Source organism: Oncorhynchus masou, chromosome 17 (assembly GCF_036934945.1).
Source record: "Oncorhynchus masou masou isolate Uvic2021 chromosome 17, UVic_Omas_1.1, whole genome shotgun sequence".
Lineage (NCBI taxonomy): Eukaryota > Metazoa > Chordata > Actinopteri > Salmoniformes > Salmonidae > Oncorhynchus > Oncorhynchus masou.
The window spans coordinates 6,861,241-6,883,829 of record NC_088228.1 but is presented as its reverse complement, the minus strand read 5'-3'; the positions used below and the strand labels follow the sequence as shown (position 1 = coordinate 6,883,829).

Below are 22,589 nucleotides of genomic sequence, written 5' to 3'. Positions count from 1 at the left end.
TTGCGTTATGCTAATGAGCTTGAGGCTATAAATAGGATCCCGGATCCGGGATTGCTCGTCGCATGAAGTTAAGCACATTATCCATATCAAGTCACCAAGGATATGTAAAAAAAAAAATATTGGTTTGTCAGCGTGCTGTCAGCAGGGTTCGAACCTACACGGGTAGACCCCATAGGATTTCAAGTCCAACGCCTTGACCACTAAGCCATCACAGCTTGCTTTGCTAACTAAAAGGTCTTAACCAGTCAGTTATCTCATCCTGTCAATTTATCTTCTGTAAAGTCGAGACTGTCTACTGAATATCCTATTTGAACTGTTTGTAAAGGCAGATACATTCTGAGCACTTGAATCAAAGGACAAGTCCATGCATTAAGCACATTGTCCATATCAAGTCACCAAGGACATGTAATAAAAATAATGGTTTATCGTCGCGCTGTGAGCAGGGTTCGAACCTGACAATTTAAATTCACAGGAGACAGATGCAAATATTAAAAGTCTACTTTATCATCACCCTGTAAAAACTGTACAGGGAGAACATATTGGATTTTGATTCCAATGCTTAAACCACTTGGCCATCGCAGCAGTAGGAATCTAAGGAAAGTGATGAGGAGAAAGCAGAAGTGGGCTATACGCTTCGAGCAAGGTAAGAAGATGTGTGGGGAGACCCCATTGAAATTCAGGTCCAACGTCTAAAGAACTCGGCCATTGCAGCTGTTGGAATGCAAGTAAAGGGATTGGGATTTGGAAACAGACATCATTGGTGCAAAATGGTCAACTTGATGGCACGGCATATTGATCTTCTTGCGCCAAATCACGAATTAACCACTCGGCCATCACAACTTTCTCAATTAGCTCAAACAAAGACAAAAGTATTCTGAGCACTTGAATCACTGGACAAGTCCTTGTCTTAAAGAGATTATCTATATCAAGTCACCAAGGATGTGTTCAAAATACTGGTTTGTCATAGCACTGCGAGCAGATTTCAAACCTGCGCAGGAAGTGTTAGTGTTCATATACTGGAGAGTGAGACCAAATCAACGATAATGGACAGAGTGGAATCAGGTGTATCAAAAAGACAGTTACATGATTATTTAAAGTATCTTTCCTGCAGCTTTCAAATCCAAATCCTTCATGAAAGCATATGTCAACTCTTTGTCAAGAGTCTTAAGTCAGCACTTGAATCAAAGGACAAGTCTATGCATTAAGCACTTCATCAATATCAAGTCACCAATGCTATTTAACAGACTGGTTTGTCAATGCGCTGCGAGCAGTTTTAAAAACTGACGGGAGACAACACTGGAGTACTTTTGCAAAGCTTAAACCACTTTTATGAATCTAAGCAAAGTGATGAGGAGAAAGAACAAGTGGGATGAGCAATGTTAAAAAATGTGTGGGGAGACCCCATTGAAATTCAGGTCCAACTTCTAAAGAATCGGCCATTGCAGCTGTTGGAATGCAAGTAAAGCTTTTGGGATTTGGAAACAGACATCATTGGTGTAAAATGGTAAAATTGATGGCCCGACATATTGATCTTATTGGCAAATCACCAGTAACCAGGGGCCAACACAACTTTGTCAATTAGCTCACACAAAGACAAAAGTATTCTGAGCACTTGAATCACTGGACAAGTCCATGTCTTAAGAGACTATCCATATCAAGTCACCAAGGATATGTTCCAAATACTGGTTTGTCATAGCACTGCGAGCAGATTTCAACCCTGCGCAGGAAGACAACATTGGCTTTCAAGTCAAAAGCTTGAACCACTCTGCTATCAAAGATTACTCTGTTGTCTTGCAGTCCTTAACAGCTCAACAATCTCACAACCAGCAGGATCTGTTCTGAAGAACCTATTTGAACTCTTTGTCGTGGAAGATATATTCTGAGCACTTGAATCAAAGGACAAGTCCACGTATTAATGACATTATCCATATCAACTCCCCAATGACATGGTGCAACTAAAGACTGTTTTTTCAAAGCGCTGTGAGCAGGGTTTTGTGCGGGAGACCCCATTGGATTTCGAATCCAACGTTAACCTCTGCCATCACAGCTTCTCATGTTACCTATGATGCCTTAACCAGCCCGCTATCTCGTTCTGTCCATTTTTACCTCTAAATGACCATATTATCGCTGCTGAGGAGCCGACTTTAAATGTTTGTCATGGAAGATAAATTCTGAGCACTTGAATCAAAGGACATAAAGGTAAAATAAAATATCCAAGCATTATCCATATCAAGTCCCCAATGATATGGAACAAATAAAGACTGGATTGTCAAAGCGGTGCGCGCATTGTTCAAAACTGCACTGGGTAAACCCAATGAATTTCGAGGTCAATGATTTAACCACTCTGCAATCACAGCTTGCTGAGTTAGCTCACACCTAATGCAAAATAATTCAAATTCAACTGCCTAGTTGAAATATTGTTCAAGTAAAATAAGCTATTCTGTGAGCACTTAAATCGTCAGACAAGCCCATAAAGTAAGGACAATTTAAATTCAGATGAGACAGATCCAATTATTAAAAGTCTACTTAATCATCACCCTGTAAAAACTGTACAGGGAGAACATATTGGATTTTGATTCCAATACTTAAACCACTTGGCCATCGCAGCAGTAGGAATCTAAGGAAAGTGATGAGGAGAAAGCAGAAGTGGGCTATACGCTTCGAGCAAGGTAAGAACATGGGTGGGAGACCCCATTGAAATTCAGGTCCAACGTCTAAAGAACTCGGCCATTGCAGCTGTTGGAATGCAAGTAAAGGGATTGGGATTTGGAAACAGACATCATCGGTGCAAAATGGTCAACTTGATGGCACGACATATTGATCTTATTGCGCCAAGTAACCTCGGTCCTTTCCAAAGCTGTGAAGGTTGGAAGTTTAATGTGCAAGTCAAAAAACTATGTGCAGAGAAAGTACAAGTGGACTATTCACTGAGAATAAGATTTTAAAAAGAGCAGGGAGACGAAATTGGGTTTCAAGTTCGAGGACTTAATCACTTGGCTCTCAGATTTTCCATCGCAAATCTAACACAAACAACAGTATCTGTACTAAAGAGCCTATTTGAACTGTTTGTATAGGCAGATATATTCTGAGCACTTGAATCAAAGGACAAGTCCATGCATTAAGCACATTATCCATATCAAGTCACCAAGGATATGTAAAAAAAAAAAAATTTTGTTGTTTCGCTGTGAGCAGGGTTCGAACCTGCGCGGAGAGACCCCATTGGATTTCAAATCCAACGCCTTAACCACTCGGCCATCACAGCTTGCTACAATAACTAAAAGGCCTTAACCAGTCGGTCATCTCATTCTGTCAATTTATCTTCTGTAAAGACGAGATTGTCTACTGAAGAGCCTATTTGAACTGTTTTTCAAGGAATATATATTCTGAGCACTTGAATCAAAGGACAAGTCTATGCATTAAGCACTTCATCAATATCAAGTCACCAATGCTATTTAACAAATAAAGACTGGTTTGTCAATGCGCTGCGAGCAGTTTTAAAAACTGTACGGGAGACAACACTGGAGTACTTTTGCAAAGCTTAAACCACTTGGCCATCGCAGCAGTATGAATCTAAGCAAAGTGATGAGGAGAAAGAACAAGTGGGCTATTCGCTTCGAGCAATGTTAAAAAATGTGTGGGGAGACCCCATTGAAATTCAGGTCCAACGTCTAAAGAATCGGCCATTGCAGCTGTTGGAATGCAAGTAAAGCTTTTGGGATTTGGAAACAGACATCATTGGTGTAAAATGGTAAAATTGATGGCCCGACATATTGATCTTATTGCGCCAAATCACGTATTAACCACTCGGCCAACACAACTTTGTCAATTAGCTCACACAAAGACAAAAGTATTCTGAGCACTTGAATCACTGGACAAGTCCATGTCTTAAAGAGATTATCCATATCAAGTCACCAAGGATATGTTCCAAATACTGGTTTGTCATAGCACTGCGAGCAGATTTCAACCCTGCGCAGGAAGACAACATTGGCTTTCAAGTCAAAAGCTTGAACCACTCTGCCATCAAAGATTACTCTGTTGTCTTGCAGTCCTTAACAGCTCAACAATCTCACAACCAGCAGGATCTGTTCTGAAGAACCTATTTGAACTCTTTGTCTTGGAAGATATATTCTGAGCACTTGAATCAAAGGACAAGTCCACGTATTAATGACATTATCCATATCAACTCCCCAATGACATGGTGCAACTAAAGACTGTTTTTTCAAAGCGCTGTGAGCAGGGTTCAAACCTGCGCGAGGAGACCCCATTGGATTTCGAATCCAACGCCTTAACCTCTCTGCCATCACAGCTTCTCATGTTACCTATGATGCCTTAACCAGCCCGCTATCTCGTTCTGTCCATTTTTACCTCTAAATGACCATATTATCACTGCTGAGGAGCCGACTTTAAACGTTTGTCATGGAAGATAAATTCTGAGCACTTGAATCAAAGGACATAAAGGTAAAATAAAATATCCAAGCATTATCCATATCAAGTCCCCAATGATATGGAACAAATAAAGACTGGATTGTCAAAGCGGTGCGCGCATTGTTCAAAACTGCACTGGGTAAACCCAATGAATTTCGAGGTCAATGATTTAACCACTCTGCAATCACAGCTTGCTGCGTTAGCTCACACCTAATGCAAAATAATTCAAATTCAACTGCCTAGTTGAAATATTGTTCAAGTAAAATAAGCTATTCTGTGAGCACTTAAATCGTCAGACAAGCCCATAAAGTAAGGACAATTTAAATTCAGATGAGACAGATCCAATTATTAAAAGTCTACTTAATCATCACCCTGTAAAAACTGTACAGGGAGAACATATTGGATTTTGATTCCAATACTTAAACCACTTGGCCATCGCAGCAGTAGGAATCTAAGGAAAGTGATGAGGAGAAAGCAGAAGTGGGCTATACGCTTCGAGCAAGGTAAGAACATGGGTTGGGAGACCCCATTGAAATTCAGGTCCAACGTCTAAAGAACTCGGCCATTGCAGCTGTTGGAATGCAAGTAAAGGGATTGGGATTTGGAAACAGACATCATCGGTGCAAAATGGTCAACTTGATGGCACGACATATTGATCTTATTGCGCCAAGTAACCTCGGTCCTTTCCAAAGCTGTGAAGGTTGGAAGTTTAATGTGCAAGTCAAAAAACTATGTGCAGAGAAAGTACAAGTGGACTATTCACTGAGAATAAGATTTTAAAAAGAGCAGGGAGACGAAATTGGGTTTCAAGTTCGAGGACTTAATCACTTGGCTCTCAGATTTTCCATCGCAAATCTAACACAAACAACAGTATCTGTACTAAAGAGCCTATTTGAACTGTTTGTAAAGGCAGATATATTCTGAGCACTTGAATCAAAGGACAAGTCCATGCATTAAGCACATTATCCATATCAAGTCACCAAGGATATGTAAAAAAAAAAAATGTTTTGTTGTCGCGCTGTGAGCAGGGTTCGAACCTGCGCGGGGAGACCCCATTGGATTTCAAATCCAACGCCTTAACCACTCGGCCATCACAGCTCGCTACTTTAACTAAAAGGCCTTAACCAGTCGGTCATCTCATTCTGTCAATTTATCTTCTGTAAAGACGAGATTGTCTACTGAAGAGCCTATTTGAACTGTTTTTCAAGGAATATATATTCTGAGCACTTGAATCAAAGGACAAGTCTATGCATTAAGCACTTCATCAATATCAAGTCACCAATGCTATTTAACAAATAAAGACTGGTTTGTCAATGCGCTGCGAGCAGTTTTAAAAACTTTACGGGAGACAACACTGGAGTACTTTTGCAAAGCTTAAACCACTTGGCCATCGCAGCAGTATGAATCTAAGCAAAGTGATGAGGAGAAAGAACAAGTGGGCTATTCGCTTCGAGCAATGTTAAAAAATGTGTGGGGAGACCCCTTTGAAATTCAGGTCCAACGTCTAAAGAATCGGCCATTGCAGCTGTTGGAATGCAAGTAAAGGGATTGGGATTTGGAAACAGACATCATTGGTGTAAAATGGTAAAATTGATGGCCCGACATATTGATCTTATTGCGCCAAATCACGTATTAACCATTCGGCCAACACAACTTTGTCAATTAGCTCACACAAAGACAAAAGTATTCTGAGCACTTGAATCACTGGACAAGTCCATGTCTTAAAGAGATTATCCATATCAAGTCACCAAGGATATGTTCCAAATACTGGTTTGTCATAGCACTGCGAGCAGATTTCAACCCTGCGCAGGAAGACAACATTGGCTTTCAAGTCAAAAGCTTGAACCACTCTGCTATCAAAGATTACTCTGTTGTCTTGCAGTCCTTAACAGCTCAACAATCTCACAACCAGCAGGATCTGTTCTGAAGAGCCTATTTGAACTCTTTGTCTTGGAAGATATATTCTGAGCACTTGTATCAAAGGACATGTCTATGCATTAAGCACTTCATCAATATCAAGTCACCAATGCTATTTAACAAATAAAGACTGGTTTGTCAATGCGCTGCGAGCAGTTTTAAAAACTGTACGGGGAGACAACACTGGAACTTTTGCAAAGCTTAAACCACTTGGCCATCGCAGCAGTATGAATCTATGCAAAGTGATGAGGAGAAAGAACAAGTGGGCTATTCCTCGAGCAATGTTAAAAAATGTGTGGGGAGACCCCATTGAAATTCAGGTCCAACGTCTAAAGAATCGGCCATTGCAGCTGTTGGAATCTAAGGAAAGTGATGAGGAGAAAGCAGAATGGGCTATACGCTTCGAGCAATGCAAGTAAAGCTTTTGGGATTTGGAAACAGACATCATTGGTGTAAAATGGTAAAATTGATGGCCCGACATATTGATCTTATTGCGCCAAATCACGTATTAACCACTCGGCCAACACAACTTTCTCAATTAGCTCACACAAAGACAAAAGTATTCTGAGCACTTGAATCACTGGACAAGTCCATGTCTTACAGAGACTATCCATATCAAGTCACCAAGGATATGTTCCAAATACTGGTTTGTCATAGCACTGCGAGCAGATTTCAACCCTGCGCAGGAAGACAACATTGGCTTTCAAGTCAAAAGCTTGAACCACTCTGCTATCAAAGATTACTCTGTTGTCTTGCAGTCCTTAACAGCTCAACAATCTCACAACCAGCAGGATCTGTTCTGAAGAACCTATTTGAACTCTTTGGAATGGAAGATATATTCTGAGCACTTGAATCAAAGGACAAGTCCACGTATTAATGACATTATCCATATCAACTCCCCAATGACATGGTGCAACTAAAGACTGTTTTTTCAAAGCGCTGTGAGCAGGGTTCGAACCTGCGCGGGTAGACCCCATTGGATTTCGAATCCAACGCCTTAACCTCTCGGCCATCACAGCTTCTCATGTTACCTATGATGCCTTAACCAGCCCGCTATCTCGTTCTGTCCATTTTTACCTCTAAATGACCATATTATCGCTGCTGAGGAGCCGACTTTAAACGTTTGTCATGGAAGATAAATTCTGAGCACTTGAATCAAAGGACATAAAGGTAAAATAAAATATCCAAGCATTATCCATATCAAGTCCCCAATGATATGGAACAAATAAAGACTGGATTGTCAAAGCGGTGCGCGCATTGTTCAAAACTGCACTGGGTAAACCCAATGAATTTCGAGGTCAATGATTTAACCACTCTGCAATCACAGCTTGCTGCGTTAGCTCACACCTAATGCAAAATAATTCAAATTCAACTGCCTAGTTGAAATATTGTTCAAGTAAAATAAGCTATTCTGTGAGCACTTAAATCGTCAGACAAGCCCATAAAGTAAGGACAATTTAAATTCAGATGAGACAGATCCAATTATTAAAAGTCTACTTAATCATCACCCTGTAAAAACTGTACAGGGAGAACATATTGGATTTTGATTCCAATACTTAAACCACTTGGCCATCGCAGCAGTAGGAATCTAAGGAAAGTGATGAGGAGAAAGCAGAAGTGGGCTATACGCTTCGAGCAAGGTAAGAACATGGGTTGGGAGACCCCATTGAAATTCAGGTCCAACGTCTAAAGAACTCGGCCATTGCAGCTGTTGGAATGCAAGTAAAGGGATTGGGATTTGGAAACAGACATCATCGGTGCAAAATGGTCAACTTGATGGCACGACATATTGATCTTATTGCGCCAAGTAACCTCGGTCCTTTCCAAAGCTGTGAAGGTTGGAAGTTTAATGTGCAAGTCAAAAAACTATGTGCAGAGAAAGTACAAGTGGACTATTCACTGAGAATAAGATTTTAAAAAGAGCAGGGAGACGAAATTGGGTTTCAAGTTCGAGGACTTAATCACTTGGCTCTCAGATTTTCCATCGCAAATCTAACACAAACAACAGTATCTGTACTAAAGAGCCTATTTGAACTGTTTGTAAAGGCAGATATATTCTGAGCACTTGAATCAAATGACAAGTCCATGCATTAAGCACATTATCCATATCAAGTCACCAAGGATATGTAAAAAAAAAAAAATGTTTTGTTGTCGCGCTGTGAGCAGGGTTCGAACCTGCGCGGGGAGACCCCATTGGATTTCAAATCCAACGCCTTAACCACTCGGCCATCACAGCTCGCTACTTTAACTAAAAGGCCTTAACCAGTCGGTCATCTCATTCTGTCAATTTATCTTCTGTAAAGACGAGATTGTCTACTGAAGAGCCTATTTGAACTGTTTTTCAAGGAATATATATTCTGAGCACTTGAATCAAAGGACAAGTCTATGCATTAAGCACTTCATCAATATCAAGTCACCAATGCTATTTAACAAATAAAGACTGGTTTGTCAATGCGCTGCGAGCAGTTTTAAAAACTGTACGGGGAGACAACACTGGAGTACTTTTGCAAAGCTTAAACCACTTGGCCATCGCAGCAGTATGAATCTAAGCAAAGTGATGAGGAGAAAGAACAAGTGGGCTATTCGCTTCGAGCAATGTTAAAAAATGTGTGGGGAGACCCCATTGAAATTCAGGTCCAACGTCTAAAGAATCGGCCATTGCAGCTGTTGGAATGCAAGTAAAGCTTTTGGGATTTGGAAACAGACATCATTGGTGTAAAATGGTAAAATTGATGGCCCGACATATTGATCTTATTGCGCCAAATCACGTATTAACCACTCGGCCAACACAACTTTGTCAATTAGCTCACACAAAGACAAAAGTATTCTGAGCACTTGAATCACTGGACAAGTCCATGTCTTACAGAGACTATCCATATCAAGTCACCAAGGATATGTTCCAAATACTGGTTTGTCATAGCACTGCGAGCAGATTTCAACCCTGCGCAGGAAGACAACATTGGCTTTCAAGTCAAAAGCTTGAACCACTCTGCTATCAAAGCTTACTCTGTTGTCTTGCAGTCCTTAACAGCTCAACAATCTCACAACCAGCAGGATCTGTTCTGAAGAACCTATTTGAACTCTTTGTCGTGGAAGATATATTCTGAGCACTTGAATCAAAGGACAAGTCCACGTATTAATGACATTATCCATATCAACTCCCCAATGACATGGTGCAACTAAAGACTGTTTTTTCAAAGCGCTGTGAGCAGGGTTCAAACCTGCGCGAGGAGACCCCATTGGATTTCGAATCCAACGCCTTAACCTCTCTGCCATCACAGCTTCTCATGTTACCTATGATGCCTTAACCAGCCCGCTATCTCGTTCTGCCCATTTTTACCTCTAAATGACCATATTATCGCTACTGAGGAGCCGACTTTAAATGTTTGTCATGGAAGATAAATTCTGAGCACTTGAATCAAAGGACATAAAGGTAAAATAAAATATCCAAGCATTATCCATATCAAGTCCCCAATGATATGGAACAAATAAAGACTGGATTGTCAAAGCGGTGCGCGCATTGTTCAAAACTGCACTGGGTGAACCCAATGAATTTCGAGGTCAATGATTTAACCACTCTGCAATCACAGCTTGCTGAGTTAGCTCACACCTAATGCAAAATAATTCAAATTCAACTGCCTAGTTGAAATATTGTTCAAGTAAAATAAGCTATTCTGTGAGCACTTAAATCGTCAGACAAGCCCATAAAGTAAGGACAATTTAAATTCAGATGAGACAGATCCAATTATTAAAAGTCTACTTAATCATCACCCTGTAAAAACTGTACAGGGAGAACATATTGGATTTTGATTCCAATACTTAAACCACTTGGCCATCGCAGCAGTAGGAATCTAAGGAAAGTGATGAGGAGAAAGCAGAAGTGGGCTATACGCTTCGAGCAAGGTAAGAACATGGGTGGGGAGACCCCATTGAAATTCAGGTCCAACGTCTAAAGAACTCGGCCATTGCAGCTGTTGGAATGCAAGTAAAGGGATTGGGATTTGGAAACAGACATCATCGGTGCAAAATGGTCAACTTGATGGCACGACATATTGATCTTATTGCGCCAAGTAACCTCGGTCCTTTCCAAAGCTGTGAAGGTTGGAAGTTTAATGTGCAAGTCAAAAAACTATGTGCAGAGAAAGTACAAGTGGACTATTCACTGAGAATAAGATTTTAAAAAGAGCAGGGAGACGAAATTGGGTTTCAAGTTCGAGGACTTAATCACTTGGCTCTCAGATTTTCCATCGCAAATCTAACACAAACAACAGTATCTGTACTAAAGAGCCTATTTGAACTGTTTGTAAAGGCAGATATATTCTGAGCACTTGAATCAAAGGACAAGTCCATGCATTAAGCACATTATCCATATCAAGTCACCAAGGATATGTAAAAAAAAAATATGTTTTGTTGTCGCGCTGTGAGCAGGGTTCGAACCTGCGCGGGGAGACCCCATTGGATTTCAAATCCAACGCCTTAACCACTCGGCCATCACAGCTCGCTACATTAACTAAAAGGCCTTAACCAGTCGGTCATCTCATTCTGTCAATTTATCTTCTGTAAAGACGAGATTGTCTACTGAAGAGCCTATTTGAACTGTTTTTCAAGGAATATATATTCTGAGCACTTGAATCAAAGGACAAGTCTATGCATTAAGCACTTCATCAATATCAAGTCACCAATGCTATTTAACAAATAAAGACTGGTTTGTCAATGCGCTGCGAGCAGTTTTAAAAACTGTACGGGGAGACAACACTGGAGTACTTTTGCAAAGCTTAAACCACTTGGCCATCGCAGCAGTATGAATCTAAGCAAAGTGATGAGGAGAAAGAACAAGTGGGCTATTCGCTTCGAGCAATGTTAAAAAATGTGTGGGGAGACCCCATTGAAATTCAGGTCCAACGTCTAAAGAATCGGCCATTGCAGCTGTTGGAATGCAAGTAAAGCTTTTGGGATTTGGAAACAGACATCATTGGTGTAAAATGGTAAAATTGATGGCCCGACATATTGATCTTATTGCGCCAAATCACGTATTAACCACTCGGCCAACACAACTTTCTCAATTAGCTCACACAAAGACAAAAGTATTCTGAGCACTTGAATCACTGGACAAGTCCATGTCTTACAGAGACTATCCATATCAAGTCACCAAGGATATGTTCCAAATACTGGTTTGTCATAGCACTGCGAGCAGATTTCAACCCTGCGCAGGAAGACAACATTGGCTTTCAAGTCAAAAGCTTGAACCACTCTGCTATCAAAGCTTACTCTGTTGTCTTGCAGTCCTTAACAGCTCAACAATCTCACAACCAGCAGGATCTGTTCTGAAGAACCTATTTGAACTCTTTGTCTTGGAAGATATATTCTGAGCACTTGAATCAAAGGACAAGTCCACGTATTAATGACATTATCCATATCAACTCCCCAATGACATGGTGCAACTAAAGACTGTTTTTTCAAAGCGCTGTGAGCAGGGTTCGAACCTGCGCGGGGAGACCCCATTGGATTTCGAATCCAACGCCTTAACCTCTCGGCCATCACAGCTTCTCTTGTTACCTATGATGCCTTAACCAGCCCGCTATCTCGTTCTGTCCATTTTTACCTCTAAATGACCATATTATCGCTATTGAGGAGCCGACTTTAAATGTTTGTCATGGAAGATAAATTCTGAGCACTTGAATCAAAGGACATAAAGGTAAAATAAAATATCCAAGCATTATCCATATCAAGTCCCCAATGATATGGAACAAATAAAGACTGGATTGTCAAAGCGGTGCGCGCATTGTTCAAAACTGCACTGGGTGAACCCAATGAATTTCGAGGTCAATGATTTAACCACTCTGCAATCACAGCTTGCTGAGTTAGCTCACACCTAATGCAAAATAATTCAAATTCAACTGCCTAGTTGAAATACTGTTCAAGTAAAATAAGCTATTCTGTGAGCACTTAAATCGTTAGACAAGCCCATAAAGTAAGGACAATTTAAATTCAGATGAGACAGATCCAATTATTAAAAGTCTACTTAATCATCACCCTGTAAAAACTGTACAGGGAGAACATATTGGATTTTGATTCCAATACTTAAACCACTTGGCCATCGCAGCAGTAGGAATCTAAGGAAAGTGATGAGGAGAAAGCAGAAGTGGGCTATACGCTTCGAGCAAGGTAAGAACATGGGTGGGGAGACCCCATTGAAATTCAGGTCCAACGTCTAAAGAACTCGGCCATTGCAGCTGTTGGAATGCAAGTAAAGGGATTGGGATTTGGAAACAGACATCATCGGTGCAAAATGGTCAACTTGATGGCACGACATATTGATCTTATTGCGCCAAGTAACCTCGGTCCTTTCCAAAGCTGTGAAGGTTGGAAGTTTAATGTGCAAGTCAAAAAACTATGTGCAGAGAAAGTACAAGTGGACTATTCACTGAGAATAAGATTTTAAAAAGAGCAGGGAGACGAAATTGGGTTTCAAGTTCGAGGACTTAATCACTTGGCTCTCAGATTTTCCATCGCAAATCTAACACAAACAACAGTATCTGTACTAAAGAGCCTATTTACTGTTTGTAAAAGATATATTCAGCACTTGAATCAAAGGACTATGCATTAAGCACATTATCCATATCAAGTCACTGTTTGTGAGCAAAGCGGGAGCAGACTCGGCCATCACATATTCTAAAAGCTTAACTCGGTCATCTCATTCTGTCAATTTATCTTCTGGAGACAAACTGGAGCCTATTTGAACTGTTTTTCAAGTATTCTGAGCACTTGAATCAAAGGACAAGTCTATGCATTAAGCACTTCATCAATATCAAGTCACCAATGCTATTTAACAAAGTTTTAAAAACTTAAGACAACACCACAAAGCTTAAACCACTTGGCCATCGCAGCAGTATGAATCTAAGCAAAGTGATGAGGAGAAAGAACAAGTGGGCTATTCGTGAGCAATGTTAAAAAATGTGTGGGGAGACCCCTTTGAAATTCAGGTCCAACGTCTAAAGAATCGGCCATTGCAGCTGTTGGAATGCAAGTAAAGGGATTGGGATTTGGAAACAGACATCATTGGTGTAAAATGGTAAAATTGATGGCCCGACATATTGATCTTATTGCGCCAAATCACGTATTAACCACTCGGCCAACACAACTTTGTCAATTAGCTCACACAAAGACAAAAGTATTCTGAGCACTTGAATCACTGGACAAGTCCATGTCTTAAAGAGATTATCCATATCAAGTCACCAAGGATATGTTCCAAATACTGGTTTGTCATAGCACTGCGAGCAGATTTCAACCCTGCGCAGGAAGACAACATTGGCTTTCAAGTCAAAAGCTTGAACCACTCTGCTATCAAAGCTTACTCTGTTGTCTTGCAGTCCTTAACAGCTCAACAATCTCACAACCAGCAGGATCTGTTCTGAAGAACCTATTTGAACTCTTTGTCTTGGAAGATATATTCTGAGCACTTGAATCAAAGGACAAGTCCACGTATTAATGACATTATCCATATCAACTCCCCAATGTTGCAACTAAAGACTGTTTTTTCAAAGCGCTGTGAGCAGGGTTCGAACCTGCGCGGGGAGACCCCATTGGATTTCGAATCCAACGCCTTAACCTCTCGGCCATCACAGCTACTCTTGTTACCTATGATGCCTTAACCAGCCCGCTATCTCGTTCTGTCCATTTTTACCTCTAAATGACCATATTATCGCTATTGAGGAGCCGACTTTAAATGTTTGTCATGGAAGATAAATTCTGAGCACTTGAATCAAAGGACATAAAGGTAAAATAAAATATCCAAGCATTATCCATATCAAGTCCCCAATGATATGGAACAAATAAAGACTGGATTGTCAAAGCGGTGCGCGCATTGTTCAAAACTGCACTGGGTGAACCCAATGAATTTCGAGGTCAATGATTTAACCACTCTGCAATCACAGCTTGCTGAGTTAGCTCACACCTAATGCAAAATAATTCAAATTCAACTGCCTAGTTGAAATATTGTTCAAGTAAAATAAGCTATTCTGTGAGCACTTAAATCGTCCAGACAAGCCCATAAAGTAAGGACAATTTAAATTCAGAGGAGACAGATCCAATTATTAAAAGTCTACTTAATCATCACCCTGTAAAAACTGTACAGGGAGAACATATTGGATTTTGATTCCAATACTTAAACCACTTGGCCATCGCAGCAGTAGGAATCTAAGGAAAGTGATGAGGAGAAAGCAGAAGTGGGCTATACGCTTCGAGCAAGGTAAGAACATGGGTGGGGAGACCCCATTGAAATTCAGGTCCAACGTCTAAAGAACTCGGCCATTGCAGCTGTTGGAATGCAAGTAAAGGGATTGGGATTTGGAAACAGACATCATCGGTGCAAAATGGTCAACTTGATGGCACGACATATTGATCTTATTGCGCCAAGTAACCTCGGTCCTTTCCAAAGCTGTGAAGGTTGGAAGTTTAATGTGCAAGTCAAAAAACTATGTGCAGAGAAAGTACAAGTGGACTATTCACTGAGAATAAGATTTGAAAAAGAGCAGGGAGACGAAATTGGGTTTCAAGTTCGAGGACTTAATCACTTGGCTCTCAGATTTTCCATCAAATCTAACACAAACAACAGTATCTGTACTAAAGAGCCTACTGTTTGTTTGAACTGTTTGTAAAGGCAGAGCATTTCTGAGCACTTGAATCAACAGGACAAGTCCATGGTCATCTCATTCTGTCATTAAAGCGAGACATTATCCATTTCAAGAATATATATCCAAGCATTGAATCAAAGGACAAAAACAATCAATATCAATTCACCAATGTTTCAACAGCTTGAGCAGGTTGCAAAGCTTAAACCTATGATCAAATCCCCCTTATTTCAGCCTCTTTGAAATTCAGGAACCTATTTGAACTCCAACGCTAATCTCGGTCTTAAAGAGATTATCCATCACAGCTTGTTTCCATTGCCTTAACCAGCCCAGCTCAACAATCTATCTCTGAAGAACCTATTTGAACTCTTTGTCATGGAAGATATATTCTGTCCATTTTTACCTCTAAATGACCATATTATCTACTATTGAGGAGCCGACTTTAAATGTTTGTCATGGAAGATAAATTCTGAGCACTTGAATCAAAGGACATAAAGGTAAAATAAAATATCCAAGCATTATCCATATCAAGTCCCCAATGATATGGAACAAATAAAGACTGGATTGTCAAAGCGGTGCGCGCATTGTTCAAAACTGCACTGGGTAAACCCAATGAATTTCGAGGTCAATGATTTAACCACTCTGCAATCACAGCTTGCTGAGTTAGCTCACACCTAATGCAAAATAATTCAAATTCAACTGCCTAGTTGAAATATTGTTCAAGTAAAATAAGCTATTCTGTGAGCACTTAAATCGTCAGACAAGCCCATAAAGTAAGGACAATTTAAATTCAGATGAGACAGATCCAATTATTAAAAGTCTACTTAATCATCACCCTGTAAAAACTGTACAGGGAGAACATATTGGATTTTGATTCCAATACTTAAACCACTTGGCCATCGCAGCAGTAGGAATCTAAGGAAAGTGATGAGGAGAAAGCAGAAGTGGGCTATACGCTCGAGCAAGGTAAGAACATGGGTGGGGAGACCCCATTGAAATTCAGGTCCAACGTCTAAAGAACTCGGCCATTGCAGCTGTTGGAATGCAAGTAAAGGGATTGGGATTTGGAAACAGACATCATCGGTGCAAAATGGTCAACTTGATGGCACGACATATTGATCTTATTGCGCCAAGTAACCTCGGTCCTTTCCAAAGCTGTGAAGGTTGGAAGTTTAATGTGCAAGTCAAAAAACTATGTGCAGAGAAAGTACAAGTGGACTATTCACTGAGAATAAGATTTTAAAAAGAGCAGGGAGACGAAATTGGGTTTCAAGTTCGAGGACTTAATCACTTGGCTCTCAGATTTTCCATCGCAAATCTAACACAAACAACAGTATCTGTACTAAAGAGCCTATTTGAACTGTTTGTAAAGGCAGATATATTCTGAGCACTTGAATCAAAGGACAAGTCCATGCATTAAGCACATTATCCATATCAAGTCACCAAGGATATGTAAAAAAAAAAAAATGTTTTGTTGTCGCGCTGTGAGCAGGGTTCGAACCTGCGCGGGGAGACCCCATTGGATTTCAAATCCAACGCCTTAACCACTCGGCCATCACAGCTCGCTACATCAACTAAATCTGTCAATTTATCTTCTGTAAAGACGAGATTGTCTACTGAAGAGCCTATTTGAACTGTTTTTCAAGGAATATATATTCTGAGCACTTGAATCAAAGGACAAGTCTATGCATTAAGCACTTCATCAATATCAAGTCACCAATGCTATTTAACAAATAAAGACTGGTTTGTCAATGCGCTGCGAGCAGTTTTAAAAACTGTACGGGGAGACAACACTGGAGTACTTTTGCAAAGCTTAAACCACTTGGCCATCGCAGCAGTATGAATCTAAGCAAAGTGATGAGGAGAAAGAACAAGTGGGCTATTCGCTTCGAGCAATGTTAAAAAATGTGTGGGGAGACCCCATTGAAATTCAGGTCCAACGTCTAAAGAATCGGCCATTGCAGCTGTTGGAATGCAAGTAAAGCTTTTGGGATTTGGAAACAGACATCATTGGTGTAAAATGGTAAAATTGATGGCCCGACATATTGATCTTATTGCGCCAAATCACGTATTAACCACTCGGCCAACACAACTTTCTCAATTAGCTCACACAAAGACAAAAGTATTCTGAGCACTTGAATCACTGGACAAGTCCATGTCTTACAGAGACTATCCATATCAAGTCACCAAGGATATGTTCCAAATACTGGTTTGTCATAGCACTGCGAGCAGATTTCAACCCTGCGCAGGAAGACAACATTGGCTTTCAAGTCAAAAGCTTGAACCACTCTGCTATCAAAGATTACTCTGTTGTCTTGCAGTCCTTAACAGCTCAACAATCTCACAACCAGCAGGATCTGTTCTGAAGAACCTATTTGAACTCTTTGTCGTGGAAGATATATTCTGAGCACTTGAATCAAAGGACAAGTCCACGTATTAATGACATTATCCATATCAACTCCCCAATGACATGGTGCAACTAAAGACTGTTTTTTCAAAGCGCTGTGAGCAGGGTTCGAACCTGCGCGGGTAGACCCCATTGGATTTCGAATCCAACGCCTTAACCTCTCGGCCATCACAGCTTCTCATGTTACCTATGATGCCTTAACCAGCCCGCTATCTCGTTCTGTCCATTTTTACCTCTAAATGACCATATTATCGCTATTGAGGAGCCGACTTTAAATGTTTGTCATGGAAGATAAATTCTGAGCACTTGAATCAAAGGACATAAAGGTAAAATAAAATATCCAAGCATTATCCATATCAAGTCCCCAATGATATGGAACAAATAAAGACTGGATTGTCAAAGCGGTGCGCGCATTGTTCAAAACTGCACTGGGTAAACCCAATGAATTTCGAGGTCAATGATTTAACCACTCTGCAATCACAGCTTGCTGAGTTAGCTCACACCTAATGCAAAATAATTCAAATTCAACTGCCTAGTTGAAATATTGTTCAAGTAAAATAAGCTATTCTGTGAGCACTTAAATCGTCAGACAAGCCCATAAAGTAAGGACAATTTAAATTCAGATGAGACAGATCCAATTATTAAAAGTCTACTTAATCATCACCCTGTAAAAACTGTACAGGGAGAACATATTGGATTTTGATTCCAATACTTAAACCACTTGGCCATCGCAGCAGTAGGAATCTAAGGAAAGTGATGAGGAGAAAGCAGAAGTGGGCTATACGCTTCGAGCAAGGTAAGAACATGGGTGGGGAGACCCCATTGAAATTCAGGTCCAACGTCTAAAGAACTCGGCCATTGCAGCTGTTGGAATGCAAGTAAAGGGATTGGGATTTGGAAACAGACATCATCGGTGCAAAATGGTCAACTTGATGGCACGACATATTGATCTTATTGCGCCAAGTAACCTCGGTCCTTTCCAAAGCTGTGAAGGTTGGAAGTTTAATGTGCAAGTCAAAAAACTATGTGCAGAGAAAGTACAAGTGGACTATTCACTGAGAATAAGATTTTAAAAAGAGCAGGGAGATGAAATTGGGTTTCAAGTTCGAGGACTTAATCACTTGTCTTCAGATTTTCCATCGCAAATCTAACACAAACAACAGTATCTGTACTAAAGAGCCTATTTGAACTGTTTGTAAAGGCAGATATATTCTGAGCACTTGAATCAAAGGACAAGTCCATGCATTAAGCACATTATCCATATCAAGTCACCAAGGATATGTAAAAAAAAAAAGATGTTTTGTTGTCAAAGCGCTGTGAGCAGGGTTCGAACCTGCGCGGGAGACCCCATTGGATTTCAAATCCAACGCCTTAACCACTCGGCCATCACAGCTCGCTACATTAACTAAAAGGCCTTAACCAGTCTATGTCAATTTATTAACCTATGATGCCTTAACCAGCCCGAATATCTCTTGTTCTGTCCATTTTTACCTCTAAATGACCAATTAACAAATTGAGGAGCCGACTTTAAATGTTTGTCATGGAAGATAAATTCTGAGCACTTGAATCAAAGGACATAAAGGTAAAATAAAATATCCAAGCATTATCCATATCAAGTCCCCAATGATATGGAACAAATAAAGACTGGATTGTCAAAGCGGTGCGCGCATTGTTCAAAACTGCACTGGGTAAACCCAATGAATTTCGAGGTCAATGATTTAACCACTCTGCAATCACAGCTTGCTGAGTTAGCTCACACCTAATGCAAAATAATTCAAATTCAACTGCCTAGTTGAAATATTGTTCAAGTAAAATAAGCTATTCTGTGAGCACTTAAATCGTCAGACAAGCCCATAAAGTAAGGACAATTTAAATTCAGAGGAGACAGATCCAATTATTAAAAGTCTACTTAATCATCACCCTGTAAAAACTGTACAGGGAGAACATATTGGATTTTGATTCCAATACTTAAACCACTTGGCCATCGCAGCAGTAGGAATCTAAGGAAAGTGATGAGGAGAAAGCAGAAGTGGGCTATACGCTTCGAGCAAGGTAAGAACATGGGTGGGGAGACCCCATTGAAATTCAGGTCCAACGTCTAAAGAACTCGGCCATTGCAGCTGTTGGAATGCAAGTAAAGGGATTGGGATTTGGAAACAGACATCATCGGTGCAAAATGGTCAACTTGATGGCACGACATATTGATCTTATTGCGCCAAGTAACCTCGGTCCTTTCCAAAGCTGTGAAGGTTGGAAGTTTAATGTGCAAGTCAAAAAACTATGTGCAGAGAAAGTACAAGTGGACTATTCACTGAGAATAAGATTTTAAAAAGAGCAGGGAGACGAAATTGGGTTTCAAGTTCGAGGACTTAATCACTTGGCTCTCAGATTTTCCATCGCAAATCTAACACAAACAACAGTATCTGTACTAAAGAGCCTATTTGAACTGTTTGTAAAGGCAGATATATTCTGAGCACTTGAATCAAAGGACAAGTCCATGCATTAAGCACATTATCCATATCAAGTCACCAAGGATATGTAAAAAAAAAATATGTTTTGTTGTCGCGCTGTGAGCAGGGTTCGAACCTGCGCTGGGAGACCCCATTGGATTTCAAATCCAACGCCTTAACCACTCGGCCATCACAGCTCGCTACATTAACTAAAAGGCCTTAACCAGTCGGTCATCTCATTCTGTCAATTTATCTTCTGTAAAGACGAGATTGTCTACTGAAGAGCCTATTTGAACTGTTTTTCAAGGAATATATATTCTGAGCACTTGAATCAAAGGACAAGTCTATGCATTAAGCACTTCATCAATATCAAGTCACCAATGCTATTTAACAAATAAAGACTGGTTTGTCAATGCGCTGCGAGCAGTTTTAAAAACTGTACGGGGAGACAACACTGGAGTACTTTTGCAAAGCTTAAACCACTTGGCCATCGCAGCAGTATGAATCTAAGCAAAGTGATGAGGAGAAAGAACAAGTGGGCTATTCGCCGAGCAATGTTAAAAAATGTGTGGGGAGACCCCATTGAAATTCAGGTCCAACGTCTAAAGAATCGGCCATTGCAGCTGTTGGAATGCAAGTAAAGCTTTTGGGATTTGGAAACAGACATCATTGGTGTAAAATGGTAAAATTGATGGCCCGACATATTGATCTTATTGCGCCAAATCACGTATTAACCACTCGGCCAACACAACTTTCTCAATTAGCTCACACAAAGACAAAAGTATTCTGAGCACTTGAATCACTGGACAAGTCCATGTCTTACAGAGACTATCCATATCAAGTCACCAAGGATATGTTCCAAATACTGGTTTGTCATAGCACTGCGAGCAGATTTCAACCCTGCGCAGGAAGACAACATTGGCTTTCAAGTCAAAAGCTTGAACCACTCTGCTATCAAAGCTTACTCTGTTGTCTTGCAGTCCTTAACAGCTCAACAATCTCACAACCAGCAGGATCTGTTCTGAAGAACCTATTTGAACTCTTTGTCGTGGAAGATATATTCTGAGCACTTGAATCAAAGGACAAGTCCACGTATTAATGACATTATCCATATCAACTCCCCAATGACATGGTGCAACTAAAGACTGTTTTTTCAAAGCGCTGTGAGCAGGGTTCGAACCTGCGCGGGAGACCCCATTGGATTTCGAATCCAACGCCTTAACCTCTCGGCCATCACAGCTTCTCATGTTACCTATGATGCCTTAACCAGCCCGCTATCTCGTTCTGTCCATTTTTACCTCTAAATGACCATATTATCGCTATTGAGGAGCCGACTTTAAATGTTTGTCATGGAAGATAAATTCTGAGCACTTGAATCAAAGGACATAAAGGTAAAATAAAATATCCAAGCATTATCCATATCAAGTCCCCAATGATATGGAACAAATAAAGACTGGATTGTCAAAGCGGTGCGCGCATTGTTCAAAACTGCACTGGGTGAACCCAATGAATTTCGAGGTCAATGATTTAACCACTCTGCAATCACAGCTTGCTGAGTTAGCTCACACCTAATGCAAAATAATTCAAATTCAACTGCCTAGTTGAAATATTGTTCAAGTAAAATAAGCTATTCTGTGAGCACTTAAATCGTCAGACAAGCCCATAAAGTAAGGACAATTTAAATTCAGATGAGACAGATCCAATTATTAAAAGTCTACTTAATCATCACCCTGTAAAAACTGTACAGGGAGAACATATTGGATTTTGATTCCAATACTTAAACCACTTGGCCATCGCAGCAGTAGGAATCTAAGGAAAGTGATGAGGAGAAAGCAGAAGTGGGCTATATTCGAGCAAGGTAAGAACATGGGTGGGGAGACCCCATTGAAATTCAGGTCCAACGTCTAAAGAACTCGGCCATTGCAGCTGTTGGAATGCAAGTAAAGGGATTGGGATTTGGAAACAGACATCATCGGTGCAAAATGGTCAACTTGATGGCACGACATATTGATCTTATTGCGCCAAGTAACCTCGGTCCTTTCCAAAGCTGTGAAGGTTGGAAGTTTAATGTGCAAGTCAAAAAACTATGTGCAGAGAAAGTACAAGTGGACTATTCACTGAGAATAAGATTTTCGAAATTGGGTTTCAAGTTGAGACTTAATCACTTGGCTCTCAGATTTTCCATCGCAAATCTAACACAAACAACAGATCTGTACTAAAGAGCCTATTTGAACAGATATATTTGAGCACTTGAATTTCAAGCACATTATCCATATCAAGAGGATATGACTTGAGCATACTTGGCCTTAACCACTCTGAGGCCTTTTCATCTCATTCTGTCAAATCTGTAAAAGATTGTCTACTGAAGACTATTTGAACTGTTTTTCAAGGAATATATATTCTGAGCACTTGAATCAAAGGACAAGTCTATGCATTAAGCACTTCATCAATATCAAGTCACCAATGCTATTTAACAAATAAAGACTGGTTTGTCAATGCGCTGCGAGCAGTTTTAAAAACTGTACGGGGAGACAACACTGGAGTACTTTTGCAAAGCTTAAACCACTTGGCCATCGCAGCAGTATGAATCTAAGCAAAGTGATGAGGAGAAAGAACAAGTGGGCTATTCGCTTCGAGCAATGTTAAAAAATGTGTGGGGAGACCCCATTGAAATTCAGGTCCAACGTTAAAGAATCGGCCATTGCAGCTGTTGGAATGCAAGTAAAGCTTTTGGGATTTGGAAACAGACATCATTGGTGT

General features: G+C 40.3%; 15 non-coding genes across 15 annotated transcripts; all 15 read right to left on the bottom strand.

The window, feature by feature from the left end:
* Positions 1-133: 133 nt before the first annotated feature.
* trnas-uga (transfer RNA serine (anticodon UGA)) lies at positions 134-215 on the bottom strand. The gene has a single exon. It is a non-coding gene; the product is annotated as a tRNA-Ser (tRNA).
* Positions 216-3,180: 2,965 nt separating this feature from the next.
* On the bottom strand, positions 3,181-3,262 carry trnas-uga (transfer RNA serine (anticodon UGA)). The gene has a single exon. It is a non-coding gene; the product is annotated as a tRNA-Ser (tRNA).
* A 963-nt stretch (positions 3,263-4,225) lies between these two features.
* trnas-cga (transfer RNA serine (anticodon CGA)) lies at positions 4,226-4,307 on the bottom strand. The gene has a single exon. It is a non-coding gene; the product is annotated as a tRNA-Ser (tRNA).
* A 1,134-nt stretch (positions 4,308-5,441) lies between these two features.
* Positions 5,442-5,523, bottom strand: trnas-uga (transfer RNA serine (anticodon UGA)). The gene has a single exon. It is a non-coding gene; the product is annotated as a tRNA-Ser (tRNA).
* A 1,756-nt stretch (positions 5,524-7,279) lies between these two features.
* trnas-cga (transfer RNA serine (anticodon CGA)) lies at positions 7,280-7,361 on the bottom strand. The gene has a single exon. It is a non-coding gene; the product is annotated as a tRNA-Ser (tRNA).
* Positions 7,362-8,496: 1,135 nt separating this feature from the next.
* Positions 8,497-8,578, bottom strand: trnas-uga (transfer RNA serine (anticodon UGA)). The gene has a single exon. It is a non-coding gene; the product is annotated as a tRNA-Ser (tRNA).
* Positions 8,579-9,542: 964 nt separating this feature from the next.
* Positions 9,543-9,624, bottom strand: trnas-cga (transfer RNA serine (anticodon CGA)). Its single transcript has one exon. It is a non-coding gene; the product is annotated as a tRNA-Ser (tRNA).
* Positions 9,625-10,758: 1,134 nt separating this feature from the next.
* Positions 10,759-10,840, bottom strand: trnas-uga (transfer RNA serine (anticodon UGA)). The gene has a single exon. It is a non-coding gene; the product is annotated as a tRNA-Ser (tRNA).
* Positions 10,841-11,804: 964 nt separating this feature from the next.
* On the bottom strand, positions 11,805-11,886 carry trnas-cga (transfer RNA serine (anticodon CGA)). Its single transcript has one exon. It is a non-coding gene; the product is annotated as a tRNA-Ser (tRNA).
* Positions 11,887-13,886: 2,000 nt separating this feature from the next.
* On the bottom strand, positions 13,887-13,968 carry trnas-cga (transfer RNA serine (anticodon CGA)). The gene has a single exon. It is a non-coding gene; the product is annotated as a tRNA-Ser (tRNA).
* A 2,484-nt stretch (positions 13,969-16,452) lies between these two features.
* Positions 16,453-16,534, bottom strand: trnas-uga (transfer RNA serine (anticodon UGA)). Its single transcript has one exon. It is a non-coding gene; the product is annotated as a tRNA-Ser (tRNA).
* Positions 16,535-17,472: 938 nt separating this feature from the next.
* trnas-cga (transfer RNA serine (anticodon CGA)) lies at positions 17,473-17,554 on the bottom strand. The gene has a single exon. It is a non-coding gene; the product is annotated as a tRNA-Ser (tRNA).
* Positions 17,555-18,691: 1,137 nt separating this feature from the next.
* Positions 18,692-18,772, bottom strand: trnas-uga (transfer RNA serine (anticodon UGA)). The gene has a single exon. It is a non-coding gene; the product is annotated as a tRNA-Ser (tRNA).
* Positions 18,773-19,944: 1,172 nt separating this feature from the next.
* On the bottom strand, positions 19,945-20,026 carry trnas-uga (transfer RNA serine (anticodon UGA)). Its single transcript has one exon. It is a non-coding gene; the product is annotated as a tRNA-Ser (tRNA).
* A 962-nt stretch (positions 20,027-20,988) lies between these two features.
* trnas-cga (transfer RNA serine (anticodon CGA)) lies at positions 20,989-21,069 on the bottom strand. The gene has a single exon. It is a non-coding gene; the product is annotated as a tRNA-Ser (tRNA).
* Positions 21,070-22,589: the final 1,520 nt, after the last annotated feature.